This window comes from Pholcus phalangioides, unplaced genomic scaffold (assembly GCF_987345545.1).
Source record: "Pholcus phalangioides strain wild (caught in Gottingen) unplaced genomic scaffold, Ppha-v1.0 ptg000007l_1, whole genome shotgun sequence".
NCBI classification, from domain to species: Eukaryota; Metazoa; Arthropoda; class Arachnida; order Araneae; family Pholcidae; genus Pholcus; species Pholcus phalangioides.
The window spans coordinates 15,171,036-15,191,005 of NW_028301600.1; the positions used below are offsets into that span (position 1 = coordinate 15,171,036).

At 34.4% G+C, this 19,970-nt stretch overlaps 1 protein-coding gene across 1 annotated transcript in view; it reads left to right on the forward strand.

Annotated features, from left to right (window-relative positions):
* LOC149084956 (sodium-dependent transporter bedraggled-like) overlaps window positions 1-6,126 on the forward strand; it is a 58,887-nt gene extending 52,761 nt beyond the window's left edge. Inside the window, exon 15 of the mRNA XM_089232700.1 lies at window positions 4,697-6,126. The gene's annotated coding sequence lies outside the window, so the exon portion shown is untranslated. The remainder of the gene's footprint in view (window positions 1-4,696) is intronic.
* The last annotated feature ends 13,844 nt before the right edge of the window (window positions 6,127-19,970 follow it).

Sequence of the window (19,970 nt, forward strand, 5' to 3'; positions counted from 1 at the left end):
AAAAACAGAAAACTACTATTTTAAGTGAAAAAACAAACATACGTTTGTTTAAAACAAAATACGTTTTAAAATTATGCACAAATACCAAACCAACACTAAAATTTACATTTTTCACAATATTTTCGTAAAAAAATTAAAAAATATCGAAAGAAGATACCTTTTACATGCTATATTAATCAATTTCTGTTAATTAATTTTTTTTTAAAGATTGGTAGCTCCAAATTTCTCTGGAACAAATTCCTTGTTCCCCACTCCCTCAGCCTTTTGTGAAACCTCCCCGAAGGTCGATCGTACGCCTCTGCATTAAGGTGACTGTGTACTTGTTTTAAGAATTATAAAAACAAATGTTTGAAATATATTTCAAACATTTATATACCTAAAAATGTTGCAGAGAAAGTATCTTTAATGGTCTGAAAAGTGTAAATGTAATTGTATAAGAGAGTCTAGTTTTATTCAGAACTGTACGGATCTCTGTGTCACCCTATATTCAATACCATTATCTAATCTAGATTCTACCAACGCAACATAAAGGAGTTTTAAAACTGATTGGAAAAATTTATTTCCATTAAAATAAAATTTTTTGATGTCGCGATTTTGTTCCACACCCAAAACGTTTATATAGGGTTTCCAAGAAAGTTCAGAAAATGTAGGGAAATTCCTAAATACTTGAGGGGTCATATACCTCTTAACATGGGGAAAAGTTAAAATATCATTATACAAATACTATTTCACCATTGATTTATTTGAAATTTTTTTCACATATTTTTGATTAAATATGCTATCCTATGCAGGTGTAAAATTTAACATATTTTTAATACTTAAATTAAAAAAAAACAAACATTGAAAACAGCTTGCATGCATGATAAAATGACATGACATCAATGTAACCATACACTATTGAAATTAAAATGAAGAAAACGGTTCATTTTTCATAAAATGAAGTAAAAGATTGAAATTGCACTGACTCATTCTTATTTAAAATTTAATTTAAAATTTAAATTTTCAAAAATTCATCATTTTATAATTTTTTTTTTTATAAATCAAATATTTATGAATGGATCTAAAATTTTGTTAGTTCATTTTATGAAATGAAGCGTTTTCTTCATTTTAATTTCAATATTGTATAGTTAAATTGATGTCACGTCATTTTATCATGCGAGCGAGCTGTTTTTAATGTATTTTTGAAAAATTTTGAAAAATTAAGTATTGAAGATATGTAAATTTTTTACCAGCATAGGATGGCATATTTAATCAAAAATATGTGAAAAAAGTTCTTGTGAATCAGTGGTTAAATAGTATTTTTAATGATATTTTAACATGTTTTTACTTTTCCCAATATTAAGATGTATATAATCCCTTCAAAAGTGTCTTCTCTTTTGACAACTGAGCATATGCAATCTAATATGCAACCATCTGGCACACTATGATACTTTGTAATTTTTTTGCTGTGCAAAAAAACAAAAAAAATAACACCAATCAAATGCAATACAAACCTAAACAGAAGAGAGAAGTATAACTGAAATCAAACACACCCACAAAACTGTATAGCTCTCAAGGGACCTATTTGGTCTTTCCTGAAGCTTTAACATAATTTATGATCATGAAAATTTTATGACACCAAAATCGTTAAAAATACCCAAAAGGCTTAAATTTTGTCCACATTTAAATTTTAATTTTATGTTTTTAAACCAGACGTCGATATTGAATTAAAAATACATTGTAAATTTGTCTTTGAATTAACTAAATTTTTCCAAGCAGGGATTTTTACTTTTAAATTAAAATGACAGAGATCATTTATATAAATCCAAGATCTTCGAGGTATACCTGATGTAACTAATCTTTTACAACTCAAAACAGAATTTACTTTTTGATTTTTGAATCAAGAAAACTATATTTTGCTGATGATACCGTTTTGGTAACTCTACATCTTGACTATCAGTCCCCCCAAAATGCTGGCAATGTTGTTGTTTTTTTCGAAAGTGAGATGAATGTTTATTGCTAATGACTTCCAAATTAATACTACATTCTTAAAACAAAATTTGTTAACTTTACCCTGCTTCCAAAGAATAAGCCTAACGTAAATCTCATGTTTCATAACTTCAACTGTACTTGAAGGGTGTCACAATCCCTGAAGTAGATTTTTCAAAAATAATTTTGAAAAATATTCCATTCGATTGCAAATCAAATGGATAAAATTCCGTGCCAATCGGTTAATTTGTTCTTTCAAAATAAAAGAAAGGAGTAATGAATACAGTGGAGGGGAAAGCGGTCGGCTGAAGTTGGTTTTCTGTGGTTCCCAACTTCAAGGCGGGAATGCGAGCCGATCTCCCCGTTAAAAAGTCTCGCCACAGAGAGCAACAGGCCTACAACGTTACAAATATTCAATCATTACACTTCACTCACAATTTGAAGTATACATGACAGCACTGAAATATCATACACAACACTAGCTACACACTCAGACTGTTAGGTGTACACACTCACTTTGTTCCAGACTCTGCCACGAAGCTGGGCTGGAAGAGATCTCGGCAACGGGATAAGTCCGGTGGCAGAGACCCTGGCGTTTATTCATTCAGTGGAGGGGAAAGTGGGGGCTAATGGGACGAATTTTAGTTTTGGATTTGTTTTGAAGTGATATAAACAATTAATCAATATTATATAAAACAATAATTTCATTTTTTTGTTTCATTGATAAACATACACATTTGTTTTGTATGATAAAAATATTCAAAACAATTTTAGTAGCTTTGCAATGATGATCAATTTTATAAATCAACTTTTTTGTCCCATTAGACCCCAAGCCTCGGGGGGTTATAATGGGTAAATAATGTAATGATCTAAACAATAAAAATAGACTCACAATTGATAAACATTGTGAAATATTATTTTTCTGGAGTTTTCTATGCCTAAGCTAAAATATAATGAAATAAAAGCTTTCTAGTTTCAATTGCTGTCAAGAGATTGGATAGCTTTGATACAACAACTACCGAGTATTCAAGTTTTCTTCTTGCTCGAGGGAAAACACTTTGTTAGGCATTAATGTCTATGCTTGTCCCATACGACGCCCAAGGGCTGAAAGTTGATATTTTTGAAATCTGAACTGCACTTGTTTATCACGAGGAAATTTAACTGAGATTTATGAAAGTGCAATATTTAAAGTATTTCATAATTAGCAGTATCTTTACCAATGTAAAGCAATTTAATTCAAAATCATTCAAACAAAAAAAATCAAACTCACTTTTTCAGGGTGAAAAACTGATTTCCGTCTTTTCTGTTCTCTAATAATCAGGAATGGTCTGTGATTAATGACATCATCATGGTTGCTGTCATTCAGACGTAAAAAAAACCGAAATTCGACATTTTCCCATTAGGTCCCACTTTCCCCCCATATATGTTACAGTAAAAATAATAAATTGGTTTTTGTACATAATAACCGGTTATTATGCATACTCACCAATCATTTTGGTAAGTTCGATAAATATATCACTTTCACCGGCGATTATGCATAGTAACCAAGTGTCGTTGGTAAATTTGATAAATACTTGAAATTTATAGTCTTCATCTGTGATTATACATAATACCAGGCCTGGACAAATCACAAAAAAAAAATCTAGGCACCAGAACAATTTTTTGGGTGCCAAAAGAACTTTACCTGTAGAAAGAGGTGTAAAATAATATTTCTTTCGACTTTTTCAGGGCCCATTTCATGTTTCCAGATATGTTGCTATAAATTTCAAACATTTTGACTGCTCTCAGCCTGCAATTTAGTAATTACACAAAGAAAATTTTCGGTGCCAATACTAATTTTTTAGTCGCCGTAGTGATCTGGCACCTGTGATTTGTACAGCCTTCATAATATTCCCTAGTATAGTTGGTGAATTTTATAAATATGGAAAAAAATCCAAATGAGTTTAGTATGTGTGATGAATATAGTCGGACCCCGATATAATGATAACACGTTTTACGATCGTATCCTGATATAAGGATGCAATACATATATGAATTATCACGTATAATATATAGTACGATTTATCTTGTTTACCAAAGACGTGGCGCTTGGGTGCTATGCATAATCACCGGTAAAAGTGATTAATTTAGGGAAATCTATCAAATTTACTAACACAACGCTTGAACCATCTCTTACACTTCAGAAAAAAAAGTGTGATGATAAAAACCCGTTGGGTTCACTTTTTTATACGTTGTCTGGTTACTTTGCGCTTGCGCAAACAGTTTCATTCGCATAATTCGAGTCAACACATTTGTTTGAAACAGTGATCGATTACTTTTTCTTGAAAATTGAGGTGATCGAACATTTTTTTCTCGGGTGTTACAAATTTATAAATTGATTTTCATGATCAAATTGTATTAAATTTATGATTTTTTTCATTTATTCCGAATTCAGAATGATTGATTTTAACAAAAATTTTATTATTAAAAATTTAAAAAAAGAATTATTTTTTATTTTGCGTTTTAAACGTAGCCATTGCTAGTGCTTTCGTGGATGAACGAACACATTCTGCCAGGGGTAGTATAATACAAAATTACGTTTCTATATTGTTTTATATTTTTTATTGTATTTCAACCTTTATTAAATATTTTACTGTTTTTAACACAACAGACAATTCTTTCAAGTATTACGCATGGCACAATTTGCATTTACTAAATAATGTAATGCTACTATATCATTTTTTATTAGGAATGTTCCAGAAAATCTCAGATCAGATAAAACGAGAAATATGCAGAGAAATGGTAATTAACACGAGTTCTTAGATTGGAAATGAACAATTTTGATGATCAAGAGGAACTTGACAACAGTGATATATGTGTGATATTTAGTGATATGTATATGTGTATATATATACATAAAAGCCACTGCTTGGTTAAAAAAAAGCATTTTGAAGTTAAAACTTATGATAAACAGTTTTCGGTGAACATATTCTATGGTTATATTTAATTTTTTTTTTTAGTTTTAGATACATCATGTGTTTTTTATTTCTCTTAAGAACCATTAATGCACGCATGTGCATTAATGGTGTATACATGCGGTTATGTGCTATACAGCTGTGAAAATATTTTAATTAGTGTTCGTCTCTTTATTAACGAAATTTCCTTTATGGTAATGATGAAAATTCTGACTGAATCTTCACTCATGATTAATTGATTATACAGGGTGCCCTGTAAGTGCCAATGCGGCCTTTAACTCATCAACCGCCCGTCGTAGAGGTATGGTTTTAGTCCGAAAAATGCTCAAAAGACGTTCAAAACTTACCCTGTACCAGCTTTGAGATAGTAAATACAGTGTGTAACGCAATAAAAAAATTTTATACGGTCCCCTGTCCTCTAATTTCCAACTAGAAAATTGTTGCTCTCTCTCTCTCTCTCTCCAGAGACCAACAAAAAATATTCCATGTTTTTAAGTGCAATATTCGCTAAGATATTGGAATCCAAATATCGGAGAAAAGTTGGAAAAGGACAGCGTAAATGAGAGAAAAAAGGCACTTTCCCGTTAGTTTTTGCCGTTCTTTCATAACTTTTATCCCATTTTTAAATTCAAATACCTTAGCAAACATTGCATATAGAAAAAAGGAATTTTTTCTGTTAACCTCAGGTGATACTTTCAGCAACTTTCTAATTGGAAGTTAGAGGACAAGGGGACCGTATAAAAAATTTATATATTTTTTATTTTGTGACACACTGTATTTTCACTCTTAAAACTGGTACAGGGTAATTTTTGAACGCCATTTGAGCATTTCTTTAATTGGAATCATACCATTACGACATTAGCCACAAAGGCCACTTACAGAACAGCCTGTATATCAGTTAAAAATGTTAAAATTATGAACATTGCCTCAACGGAATATTTTTATTTTATTTTATTTTCACTTTTTAACTAGTCATCTCAAAAGTAACGTGCTTATGAGTGTGCTTTTTGCTTGTCAGTGTATTGTTTTATATACGATGGGAGTACGTCTTTTTACTAATTCAATGTGTGATGTCAACTGCTTGGCAAAATAAAATTGGGACAAATCCAATTATACTATTTATAATGTTGATCTCTAGTCAGTGTTCTATATCTGTTACCTATTCTTAGTTTCAGTGAAAAGTTATACCTAGCTAACAAGTGGTGACGCATATTTTGTAAATTTTACAGATAATAAAATCAATTAGTTTGATTTTTGAATGGCTTTGATTTATGTATAATTTTTGCGATTCATTTTTGACCAATTTTACAAAGTTATGAAGAGAGACTTCATTTTTTGAATATGTTTACATTGGATGAACGCAGGTGTCGGGGTGATATGATCGAAGTGTTCAAAATTTTCAACGGAATGGATAAGATGGACCATGAATTATTAGTACAACGTCAATCGACTGCTTTTACAAGGGGACACCAGTATAGATTGGTAAGGGACAATTCTAGATTATGGTGACGCAGAGTATTCTTCTCTAATAGGGTTGTTAATAAATGGAATAGGGCGCAGTAGCCCGGTCGATAAGATGCTCGCCTAAAGTACCAGAGGATGTTTAGAGGTGTCGCGAGTTCGATACCCGGTTCGTCCTTGTCAGAAAACTTTCCTGACACAGGGGTACAACAAAAAACGGCCACCTGACCGCAGCAAAAAATTGCTACCGCAGGGAGTCCCCCATCGATGGGTTAGCACACCAACCTCTCGACGAGTATGAAAAATAAGCCTGCCGTTCGGAATCGGCAATAAATTGTAGGTCCCGGTCTAATTAGCCCTCGTGTGCAGAAAATGACCGTGGTGTGACAAAAATGATCAAATGATAAATGGAATAGCTTACCCTGGGGGTAGTAAATTCTGACACAAGTGACACGTTTAAAAAGAAATACGTTAAACATGTTGGGGTAAATCGAGAAGCTATCCATACTTAGAATTAGACAACCGTAAGTATTCTTTATGGGCATCGTATAATATTTCATCATGTATATATATTGTCTGTAATTGCATTTTTAATTGAGTTGTTGTATTTTTTAAATATATGACACCCGTATTTGTTATAGGCATTTTTTTCTCACCCACCTCGCTGGGCATTTTGCCTGTTGTGGCCTTGTATTTGTATTTATATTTAATTGTCGTAATATTAAACAGAAACATCTTGTTTTTAAGCATAATTGCTGAAATAATATATGTATTTCATTACTTTTTATTTTAAATGATAGATTCTAACAAGCCAAACGTAATTTTTTTGCTCATTTTGAATTTGGCCGTTTTTTAGATATGCGTTATGAATTATTAAAACGTATTTTTTAAAAATTTATGAATAGAAGCATATATTAATTTTTACTTCATTCGAATCAGCATAGTCGAAAACCCAACAGAATCATTTTCATTCCAATCTGACCTCTATTTCGCACCTCTCTTTCGCAAGATATGAGCGATTATATGAAAATGAGCACTTTTAGGGACCATATACTAGTTATAAATTTGAAACTCATTGAAAAGTTTCTCGTGACAAATTATGCGAAAATGTGTAAATATGAAGCTCATAACTTTACTGAAATGGGCAATTATTGTTTTAAGTACACAGTGATACGATAAATAAGTCATCCATCCAGTTTTTCAAACATTTTTTTAAGCATTCGAGTAAACAAATAAACAACAAAATTTTGAAATTTTTCACCATTTCAGAAATTCGTTTCATTCCTTAGACAAAATTCATGAGCTGAAATGGTAAATATAATAATGTGCAAAAAGAATTCACTAATTAATACCAGACAATTAGATTGATGTTAATATTTATGGAGATAATAATCAATAAATAACTTAGTGTGCGCTAAGTTTAGGGTAGTGGCGGTAGGGTAGGGTAGTGGTGGAGTCATCTCTGCTAAAACCACGGCATTTCGTTTCATCCGTATTTTTTTTTAGCATTATTAAAAATTGGGTAATTGCAAAATGAAACAAAATTATAATATAAAATAGTGCAATGTTGGACGGAAAATCCTTATATATTTTTTTCTGAATTGATGAAATTGTCGTCACAAACAATTGCTTTATGACGCATCGTTTGAAATAATTATGGTATAAATATTCGTTCAATCACGGATATAAAGTCACTAAAATGAAGAGTAATAAAAAAAGTTTGTTTTTCACCTCCATAAAATAAAAACTATTTTTTAACAGACTAAATCCAAACACTCGCGTAGCATATGGAGTATTTGTCGTTCGAAACTTCTTTAGTGTGTATTTTTCCCCCCCCCCCCCGCAATCAACCTTTAAATTCAGTTTCTCAATGTTTAGAGCGTCCCCAAACACATTTTCACTCATATCTCTTTCATTTTTATACTTACAGCGATGGAATTTTATATTTAGGGTAAATGCAATGCGATAAATCAGATAAGATGGAAAAAAATAAGTGTTTACATCGAAGATTTTGATGTTTGAAGAATAATAAATATGTAGATGATCCCTCATCGAGACGAATTACACATAGTCGGGTAGAAAATCACAAACCCTAATTTTTGGTGAAAACCGCTTCATTCTACAACTTTTAGAACCCAAGATATAGCCATCGTTCGGTTAAAAGTTCTGCGTACTGTATGTATATCGTTCATCTACATATGATAAATAAAATTGTACAATCGCAATTTTGATATAAATTTTCCGCTAATACATGATCTCGATTTGCCGGTGATTCAAACGTCCTTCCATACTTATCTTTGATTCGTATCTGAAAGCTATAAATGCTATTTATTTTTATTTATTATTTTATTTATTTAATATACAAACCTGTGTAAGGCCGGAATTACACTATAAAAGTTTGATAAAAGTCCTTTTATAAAACTTGAAAAATCCAACCAATAAGGTTATTGGTTACATTATAGAAAATTCAACCGATGTGACCTTATTGCTGCATTTCTCAAGTTTTATAGAAGGACTTTTACCAAACTTTTATAGTATAATCCCGGCCTAAGGCCAGTAGGCTCTAACCTCACAAGTACACTGTTCAAACAATCGATAAAATTGGAAAGAAACAGCAGGGAATATCTGTAAAAAGCAATAACATATTCACGCACACGAACAATCTGCGAAAGAGAGAATGCATAACATATGACATGATAAATAGGTTGATCAGGCTCATCTTATAAGTAAAGTAATGCTAGTAAATAATAGAGTAATTGTCCTAGTGGCTCTATACCGCACCCCGTCGAACAGCTCCATCAGCAAATGTGCTCACCAGAACTGTCAGGCATTTCGATTCTTCCACAGAAATAAATTTCAAATGAGAGAGAGAGAAATTGAGCGTATTCTCGCATTGGCCGCAATCACGAAGTTCACGAAATAGGCTATGGATCTTATTAAAAAAGTTTTTTTATAAAGAACTTTTGTTTTCGAAGCTCTGTCATAACTCCACCTCATCCATGAAATATCACAGCTATCCACCACCAATAACGACACGCTGAATTCACCCTCCATACTCCATTGCCCTGCCCAAATTGCAATCTAGTTAACGTTGTTCTTGAATGACGTTCTGTCACCAAGGGTCTAACGACGCCCATCAAATTTACGTCATCTGCAAGTTCGCTTGCAACCCCAAAAAGATAAAAGAAAAATGAGATGTAGCTTGAACCATTTCCTCTTCTATGACTCCTGACATCCGTTCTCTTGAAAAACTCTTTTTTTACCACAAAATGCTGTTATCTATCTCTTGACCTCGCATCAAATCAATTAATTTTACCCCATGTTCTGATTTCATACAAGTTGTTCCATAATATACTGTAGGGTTTCCAAATTCCCGGAATCGGGAACGGGAATCGTATTTCCCGAGAATTCCTGGAAATTCTCGAAATCACTTATTTACAGGGAAATACCGTTTCGATACGACCTTCTTTCGGTGACTCTTTATATACACTTTTAAGTTAAAATATTTACTTCTTGCACCGCACATTTTCAATTACACGACACGAATCAGAAATTTTATAATAATTAATTATTATTATTATTACATCATTATTAGTAATATTATGTTATTATATTATTAATTAGTAGAGTATATAATATACTAGATAATGATTAGTAAATAATATAATAGACATTTTTTGTGACAATGACTATCGCAAGGTCTTGAAAACTGGTAGCCGTGACACTGGAGCGACAGTGATATTCTTCATTGGACAGTCTATTCCCCTGCAATCTAAGAAGATTTAGCTCAATTAAGAATAACGAGCGTGTTTGCGATACCACGGGCAGCCCAATTACGCAATCGACTGCCCAACAATGAGCCAGTACCGTCTCCACAAACCCGACGACCAAATAGCTACAGAGTGGAGGAATCTCATTTTACAAGGGAGGAACTCCATCCAAGAGATTGCGAAAATTGTGCACTTCATCTAGGACAAGAGTACTCAACCATTAGCAGAGTGTGGGCCACTTAAGTGATCTGTAAATGTGCCGTGGGGCACTCGAGTGATCTGGAAATGCGACACTGACCACTTGAGTGATCTGGAAATATGGCGTTGACCACTTGAGTGATGTGGAACTGCACCATAAGCCGCTTAAGTGCTTTGGAACTGTGTCGCGGGTCTCTTGAGTAGCTGGAAATGTCTGCAAATATGCCAAGTGCTGCTTAAATGATCTGTGAATGCACTGCGTGGCGCTTAAGTGATTTGTAAATGTGCTGCGGGTAACTTAAGTAATGTTGAACTGAACCGCGGGCAGACAGGCAGACAGGCATGACCGCTGACTGCCCAAAGAGACCATCTTGGGATGGTTTGCGCTCTTTCCCAAAGGGATGGACGGTCTCGGAGAGTGCACCGCGGGCAGCTTAAGTAATGTGAAACTGTGCTGCGTGCCACTGGACTAATCTGAAGCAGCAACGCAGGTCACTTAAGTGACTTGTAAATCTGCCGCGGGTCGCTTGAGTGATCTGGAACAGTGTCGCGGCTTACTCAATGCAAATATGCCACGAGTCACTTGAGTGATCTGGGAATGTCCTGTAAGTGATCTGGGAATGTCCTGTAAGTGGTCTGGGAATGTCCTGTAAGTGATCTGGGAATGTCCTGTAAGTGATCTGGGACCGTGTCAAAAGCCACTCAAGCGATGTGCAACTTCACCGCAAGTCTTTTGACTGATCTGGAACTTTACCGCAGGTCACTTAAGTTATCTGTAAATATGCCACTGGTCACTTAAGCGATCTGGGAATGTGCCGCAGGTCACATAGGCGATCCGGGAATGTGCCGCAGGTCACATAACTGATCTGTAAATGTGTCGCTTAGTTCATTTTTATAAAATCAGGTTTGAGATCCCAGTTATCACATCAGATAACTCCGAGTACCACATTTGGCCCGCGGGAAATAGACTGAGCATTTCTGATCTAGGAGAATCCAGAGTAAATGTAAGACCAGACCACAACCAATACAATCCGGTACAACGATGAAAGAAACTTATCGGTAAGCGGTTTTGTGACAATTGTAATGTCAGTTGTATATGTGTGATACCGTGCAGATTCTCTGCATCTGATCATTGCTCCTTCAGTATCTTCGATAGTTTCTGTACATAAGTATTGAAAAAAGATGACCAGATTTGTCTGGCTCGCAAGTTCATCTCTATATAATTTAACCCTTTGCGGTCCATTCGTTTTTTCGGTGCTTCATAGGTACAGTCTATATTACCCGTACTTTATATTGCCATCCACCCGGCAACGAGGAAGGCCCGTGGATGCTAGCTATTGCGTTTTTTGTACAGCTTATGAGTTTTGCTAAGAAGACAAATTCACAGGGCCCTTCCTGTGATCGTGAGGGGTTGTTATAAGGACGAAGTACCGGTTTCTCTTGAGGTCGATTCCACCTTGACCGTAGGACCGCAAAATGTCAACACTTTACATTTTACTTCGATATCTGCTCTCTGGTTATGATAAATTGCTTCATGTTTTATTGTTTTAAGATTTGTCCCATCCAATCTCGGTTTTTTCGAGATTTCTAGGGCTTATTATGCTTTGCTCTCTCGAACACTTTTGAAAAACCAATTAATACAGGGTGCTGCAGAAAGGTAGCCCTGATTTCTTGGAAGGGTTGCTCGGCCTGTAGTAAGGATAGGGAAGTGGACGTGGTCACTTTAGATGCGTGAGATCATGCCATTTTCAAACATCGCTATTTTTATCACAAATTTCAAATGTCCGATCGAAGTGACCGCAGAATTTTACACAAGTCACTTAACATGCATCCCTATAAGAATTGCATAGTCCCTCTCGTTTAACACCTGTACAAGAATTGTCTTAGGGATGCATATTAAGTGACTTGTATAAAATTCTGTCAATTTCAATCGGATATTTGTAAGTGTAATAAAAATGGCGATGTTTAAAAATGGCATAATCTCACGCATCTAAAGTGACCCTACATCCACTTCAATATTTACTACAGTCCGAGCAACCCCTCCACCAAATCAGGGCTACATTTCTGCATCAGGATCAAGCGGTGTAATGACTTGTGGTAGAATTTGCGTTACCCACGTTGCATCATGAGAAGGCCTACCACACTGCAATACCCTTCACCCTCGAATCATTGATTGCACTCATTCCAGCAAATCCGTCAAAAAAAAAAAAAAAATATTTGCCTTTAGTGAAAGTGCTGTTGAGCACTCTCTAAAAACACCCTATACCGCCTTTGCAATTGCGATTCGACCACACATTCTATGACCAAAAATGTTTGTTCAGGAGTCTTATATCACCTCTTAAAGTTTGTCCCATGAATTTAGAATCACCCTGTATAACTGAATCCCATCTAGGTTTATATATTTTATAGAATTCAACAGTCGCTGTGTCTTGGAGGCATTTTGGGTTGCAAGTGGGATTCCTGTTTATATATATCGTGTATTTGCCTATACATATTAAATGCACTATATGCTCCTCTTGACAAATTCACCGATTTTTTTTTCTTTTTTCCGTCAAATTAGCTTTTCTTTCTCAAACATTTGCCTGTTGACTAATTGCAGATATTTCTGTTCTAGAGGAACTGTGTATCTTTTACTTTCTTTCTCTCTGTCATTTACTTCCATGCATTTCTATCTATTGGATATTTTTTCATTTTGTTTGTCAAACCCGATCTGTTTTTCAGCAATAACATTAAAAAGAAACGTTTTTTCCCCGCATTTATAACACATTAATCTTCTATGTTTGTACATAATTCTATTCCTAGCCTAGTTCGAATTATTCTGCTGTTTGTAAATTCCTTAAGGCCTCCGTTCCGATGGTTGCTTGTTCTTCCCTCTTTTTTGATTTTATACGACGATATTCATTTCATATTTATTAGGACGTGAGTGGCTATGTTGACAGCTGAGCGTGCCGTTTCGATAGTTAGTAATTCACTGTATAATGTGGGATATTTAAGATTTAGTTCGAATATTAAAAAGAAAAGCCAGTAAATTGGTTCATTTCCTAACTACGGTTTGTTTCTAAACTATTAAATAATCATTAACTAGTTACTCGTACTAATTTCCAAATATTTGTCCATAGTTGTATAATATCGCTACAAATTAAAATGTATTATGAAATGTATGTGAGTTTGATAAATTTATCAATTTTACCGGAGAATACGCATAATACTCTAGTGTAATTGGTGAATTTGATAAATATGAAATAATTCTAAATGAGTATAGTATGTCTGATAAATATTGTCGCACCCCGATATAAGGCTAACAAATTTTACGATCGTACCCAGATATAATGATACAATACATGTATGAATTATCATGCATAGTATAACATATAATACGATTTATCATGTTCATCAACGGCGCGACGCTTGGGTTTCATATATAATCGTTAGTGAAAGTGATAATTTTTTAGCAATTTTTAAATTTACCAACGGCGCTTAGGTACTATGCATAATCGCCGATAAAAGTGATTAATTTGATGAAATTTTTCAAACTTACCAAAATACTCCGCGATTATGCCTAATAATCGATTAATATGTATATTAACCGCATTTATCACATTTTCCGTAACATATATATTCATTAGACATATATTTTTACATTCCAGAATTTCCACAGTGAACATTAATTAATTTATTTGTCTTTTTTTAATGTCTTACATTTGTTGGTTCATAATGAATGAATCAAAAATAAAGTGAAGCGGAACAAATTCTATTTTAAAATAAAAATTGTCAAAACACATCTTAATTTTTTCACTCATAATGTCAGATGGTGTCCTATTCAAGACCAAAGAATCCCATTTCAATGTTTTTAGAAAGGCAATTACATCGACAACATGCAGCAAACATTTAAATAAAGGATATTTGAAATCGAAGTAAATAAGGCATATGATCATGTTACAGCTGGTCTTCCTTTCTCTACGGTGATTAATTATGAAAAAATACTATAAACAAATTAGCTGTTATATAGCGAGTTATTATCTATGTGTTATTATCACTGTTTATATAGCGAGTGAAAGATTGAATTGTGCTAAGACAAAGCTTTAATAAATTAATCAGAATGATTCCCGAGTAAAATTTTCAAATTTTGAATAACATTGAGTCAATGAAATTTGAACCTTTTGCTTCATTTCATGAACTGAACAGTTTCCTTTATATAGTTTGAATCAATTTTTATTCAATTACATTGATGTATGTCATCGTATTTTATCATGCGCACAAACTGGTTTTAATACTTTTTCTTTGAAAATTTACAAAAAAAATTAAGTATATATGTAAAACTTTATACCAGCATAGGATAACACATACAATCAAAAACACGTGTTGAAAATTTGAAATAAATCAATGGTTATATATATATATATATATATAGTATTTTTAATGATATTTCATTAGACCAGCGGTTCTCAACCGGAGATCCATGCGAACTTTCAGGGGCTCCGCGGCCACTCGAGGAAAATAAAAAAAACAAGTAAATTTGAACCAAATAATTATAAATATATTTGAATAATTGAAATAAATCAGTAACTTTGATGAATAAATAAAAGATAAGTCTACGGGACTCCGACATCGAAATTATATACCAAAAAGGGCTCCCGAGTCAAAACCTTAGAGCATAGTTTTTGATCATGTTAAAAGGTATGAGATTCCGTAATTCATTCTTCACTGCTCTCAAATTTCTGGCGAGACACATTTTTTAGTTATGAATATTTAAGAATATGTAGCCAATAAAATGTATTAAACTCGATCATTTTTGTTGTATTCTTTCATCTATACCTCTCATTATTATCACCATGTAATTATCATTGTTATTTTATCGGCCTTTTTAAGCAAACACCCTACACCAAGTATGCTCAACCTGTAGGAGAGAGTGGGCCACTTCATTGATTTGAAAACGTGTCGCGGATCACTTAAGTGGTCTGGAAATGTGCCGCATGCCGATTGAGTGATCTGTAAATGTGCCGCATGCCAATTAAGTGATCTGTAAATGTGCCGCGGGCCACTTGAATGGTGCAGAACTGCGCCACGCGCCAATGCAGTGCTTTGGAACTGTGTTGCAGGTCACTTGAGCGGTTTGCAAATATGCCAAGTGCAGCTTAATTGATCTGGGAATGGGCCTGTGCCGCTCAAGTGATCTGGAAATGTGCCGCATGCCGATTGAGTGATCTGAAAATGTGCCGCATGCCAATTAAGTGATCTGTAAATGTGCCGCGGGCCACTTGAATGGTGCAGAACTGCGCCACGCGCCAATTCAGTGCTTTGGAACTGTGTTGCAGGTCACTTGAGCGGTTTGCAAATATGCCAAGTGCAGCTTAATTGATCTGGGAATGGGCCTGTGCCGCTCAAGTGATCTGGGAATGGGCCTGTGCCGCTCAAGTGATCTGGGAATGGGCCTGTGCAGCTCAATTGATCTGGGAATGTGCCGCATAACTTAAGTAATGTTGAACTGCGCCGGAGGTAGCTTAACTAATGTGGAACCACACTGCAGGTGGCTTTAATGCTCCGGAACTGTGCCGCAGGTCACTAAAGTGATCTAGAAATTTGCTTCGGTTTACTCAAATGATCTGCCGCTTAGTTCATTATTACAAAATTATGTTTGATGTCACGGGTCACATCAGGTGATTCCGAGGGCCACATTTGGCTCGTGGGCCGATAGGGCATATACCCTACACATTATTAGTACATAACATTGCGGAAAATGCCCCAAAATGATCACTGGACAGAAAGGGACCGCTCGAGTATTACGTAAACAGAATTGTGGTCATTTTCACCCCCCCCCACCAGCAAAGTAAGCAAAGCACTGAACTTACCCCCCCCCCCCCCCCGTCAGCAAAATTAATTAAGCTGGGTCAAATCCTCCAAAGACTGGTACTGTTCCTGATCTAGGAGGATTCGCTGACCCCCAGAGGAGTGCGCAGGAGCATAAGAGGGACCCTTGCCCCCTCCCTAAAACTTGAAAAATTAAAATATTTTTGTAAAAGAAAAAAATTTACATATTGAGAAGAAAACATACATATTGTTATACATACTTTATGCATCGTTTGAATCAATTTATTTTAATTTAAAATACTTCTTTTGGAGGCTAATAACTTAAAACTTGTCTGGAAGATTTACCCTGTCCCCCCTCCCAAACCTTCCATACATCAGTGTGGTCCCTCAGGAGAAAACTTGGAAATGACCCTGTCCCCTAAAATTTTGCCGTCTCTTCAAGATTGCCACCCATGACCTCATTACCCGCGTCTAGTCCCGATGTTGCTACAACGCATGCCTGTAAAACTTGACAGCATCATGGGACGGCCCCCCCCCCCCCAGGTCTCAGTAAGTTCGAAAAATTACCATAAATTTATCGTTTTTACCGGCGATTATGCGTAATACCCAAACATCATTGGTAGAATTGATAATTGCTGAAAAAATTGTCCCTTTTACTGATGGTTATGCATAGTTCCCAAGCGTGGTTGGTATAAACATGATAAATTGTACCAAATTCATCACATTTGCCGATTTTTATGCATAATCACCATTTCGTATTGGTAAAAAATTATAAATTGGTCCCATTGCCATGATGATATGTATTATCTAGATAACTGTGTTTGTGAGCAGAGTCTCAACTGGATATAATGAACTCTGATTTAACGAATTTTTCCCCAACACCCCCGAAATAACTCCTATTTGACGAATTCTGAAATCAGACATTGATATAAGAAACTCCTATTTAATAAATATAACGATTGTACCCCAATATAACAAACTCTCGTTTAACTAGTTATGCAATCTAACCCCGATATATTGGTCTCTCCTTTAACAAATTTTACGGTCGTACCCGGATATGCATAATGAATTATCATCTAAAACATATTCAATTTACAGGATTTTTACGCATACCTGCGCGTATAAAATCAGACCCCAATATAACAAATTCCTATTTAACGAATTCTACAGTCAGACCCCGATATAATTAACTCTTATCAGACGAATTCTACAATTGAACCTCGATATAATGACTTCTATTTGACAAATTTTACGATTGCACCCCGGTATAATGTGTTTACTCTCACTTAACAACGTTAAGTACGACTAAACTATAACCAATGACACTTGGGTATTGATGCATAATCACCGGTGAAAATAACTGTTTCAGCATTCATCAAATTTACAAACGACACTTGGGTGTTATGCATAATCACCGGTAAATGTAGTATTTTTTAGAATTTATCAAATTTACCAACGACGCTTCAGTATTCTGCATAATTACCGGTAAAATTATATAACATAATTATATAGACATAATTATGTTTTTTATGTCTTATATAAAGTATACATAATTACCGGTGATAAATTTATCAAGCTTCTCGAGACGTTTGGTAGTTATATATAATAAAAGATTTATAACATTTACCCTAGCATATATATAACGTATGATGATAATAATATCGATATAGAAGAATAATTGTTAGCATTCTGAAAATCATCTGGCATTTACTGAGAATTAGGTTTAGAAAAATTATTTTCAAATAAAAATTTATCAACTATCCTACAATTATTTTGCAGTTTTTGTCTGATTTATTCCATAAATCAAATTTTCATGTTGGATTCGAGGCCTATCACATTTTTTACTAATTTATAATTATATGAAGAACTTCCTAGACTCTAGTCCAACACCAATAAAGGTCTAGAACAGGCATCTTCAACCCGTTGCTCGTGAGCACCACGGTGCTCCCTGGAGCACCCAGAGTGCTCGATGGTCGTGATCTATTTCGTGCTCGCGAGCACTTGATCAACAATTCCAATTAAACACGTTGTACAAATTGCATTCAAGGATTTCATCGTGATTTCATGCATTCGTATGTCAGAATTGTACGGGTACGGGTACTGTTGATGATGATTGCAGGCAGAGTGCTCGCGACTAGAATATTCTTCATGTCTCCACCAAAAACGTCTGGAAATTATCACTGTTTATGGCAACCTTTTTTGGCATAAAATTGGCATGACGGAAATTCGGAAAAATAGTTTTTTTTGAAAATTAAAAAATATATATATTTACATTAAATCTACACCAATTTCGTCGAATTTAGATTTAAAAATGGTAAAGTTAATTTTTTTTAATTTTATAGATTTATTTAATTTTATTTATATTATCAATTCTGTATTATCAATTCTGTATTATCAATTCTATATTATCAATTCTATATTATCAATTCTATATATTACATCCATTTCTTTGAATTTAGAGATTTCAAAATAATTAAATTAATTTTTTTTTAATTTTAGACATTATCAATTTTATATATCACCATCAATTTATTTGTGAACTTGGATTTAAAAATACTAAAATTATTATTATTTTTTTCATTTGTACTCTTATTTAATTTTTATTTATTTAAATATTCAAATTGTTGGCAAAATAAACTTGAACCCCCTCGCTTTTGCATTAATTTCTCTACTTTCACTGGAAAAAAGATTTTTTTCAATCTTTTTATTAATTGATTTAAGTCATAAATTCTTCGGTAATTATTTTTGCATGTTGTAATTATTCCTACTACTGCATTAAAAATATTATTTTAACTAGACCACGGGTTCTTAATCTTTTCCAGCCGCTACCCAAACACAACAACAAGATCAGTTTCGCGACTCATGGTACTGCTTCTTTTCCGAAATTAGTGAAACCATTGACGCAGTAAGTGTATTTATAACAGTACTGTGAGTGGATTTGTACGACTCATCTAAAAAAGCCGTTGCGAATCAAGTTTGGGTCTCGACCCATAGCTCGAAAATCCCTGTTTGTAAGTGGATTCAAACGTCCCATCTCGGAAGACCTTGCGAATCAGGTTTGTAGCTGAAGACTCCCTGTGTGTAAGTGCATTTATACGTCCCACATCTTGGAAGACCCTGGGAATCAAGTTTGGGTTGTGACCCATAGCTCAATAATACCTGAATGTAACTGGATTTGTACGTCCCATCTCGGAAGACCCTGCGAATCAAGTTTGGGTTAAGACCCATAGATCAAGAATACCTGTGTATAAATGAATTTATACGTCTCACATCTTGGAAGACCCTGTGAATCAAGTTTGGGCCGTGACCTCAAGACTCAAGACTCCTTGTGTGTAAGTGGATTTATATGCCCAATATCGAAAGCCCCTGCGGCCGCAACCCATAGATTTAGAACCAAAGAACGGACAAAAAAAAAACAAAAAAAAAAACATGCTAGTCATAATCACACACATCAGGGAAAAAAAATTCAGCCAATATTGGCGAGAAACACGGATGAGCAGATGCGTCGCCAAATCTAGCAACATTACTATAACTTTTATTTCCGAACATTCTCCATAAAAACATCGGTGTATGCACACTCTTTCTCACTTGTGTGAATCTGTTCAACTGATCAAGATGAAGGGTATGCTTGTGATTACCAGCATTTGTAGTGCGGGAATCTTGATGCGATTCGTTGTACAGACTCTACTGTACCGCGGTAAGCTTTTTCTATTTGCTGTACTTTTCCCTGAAGAACGAAGATAATGCAATTTTCTATTTATTTACACGTTATGTGTGCATATTTTTCGTTAAATATTTATATAGGAAGTGC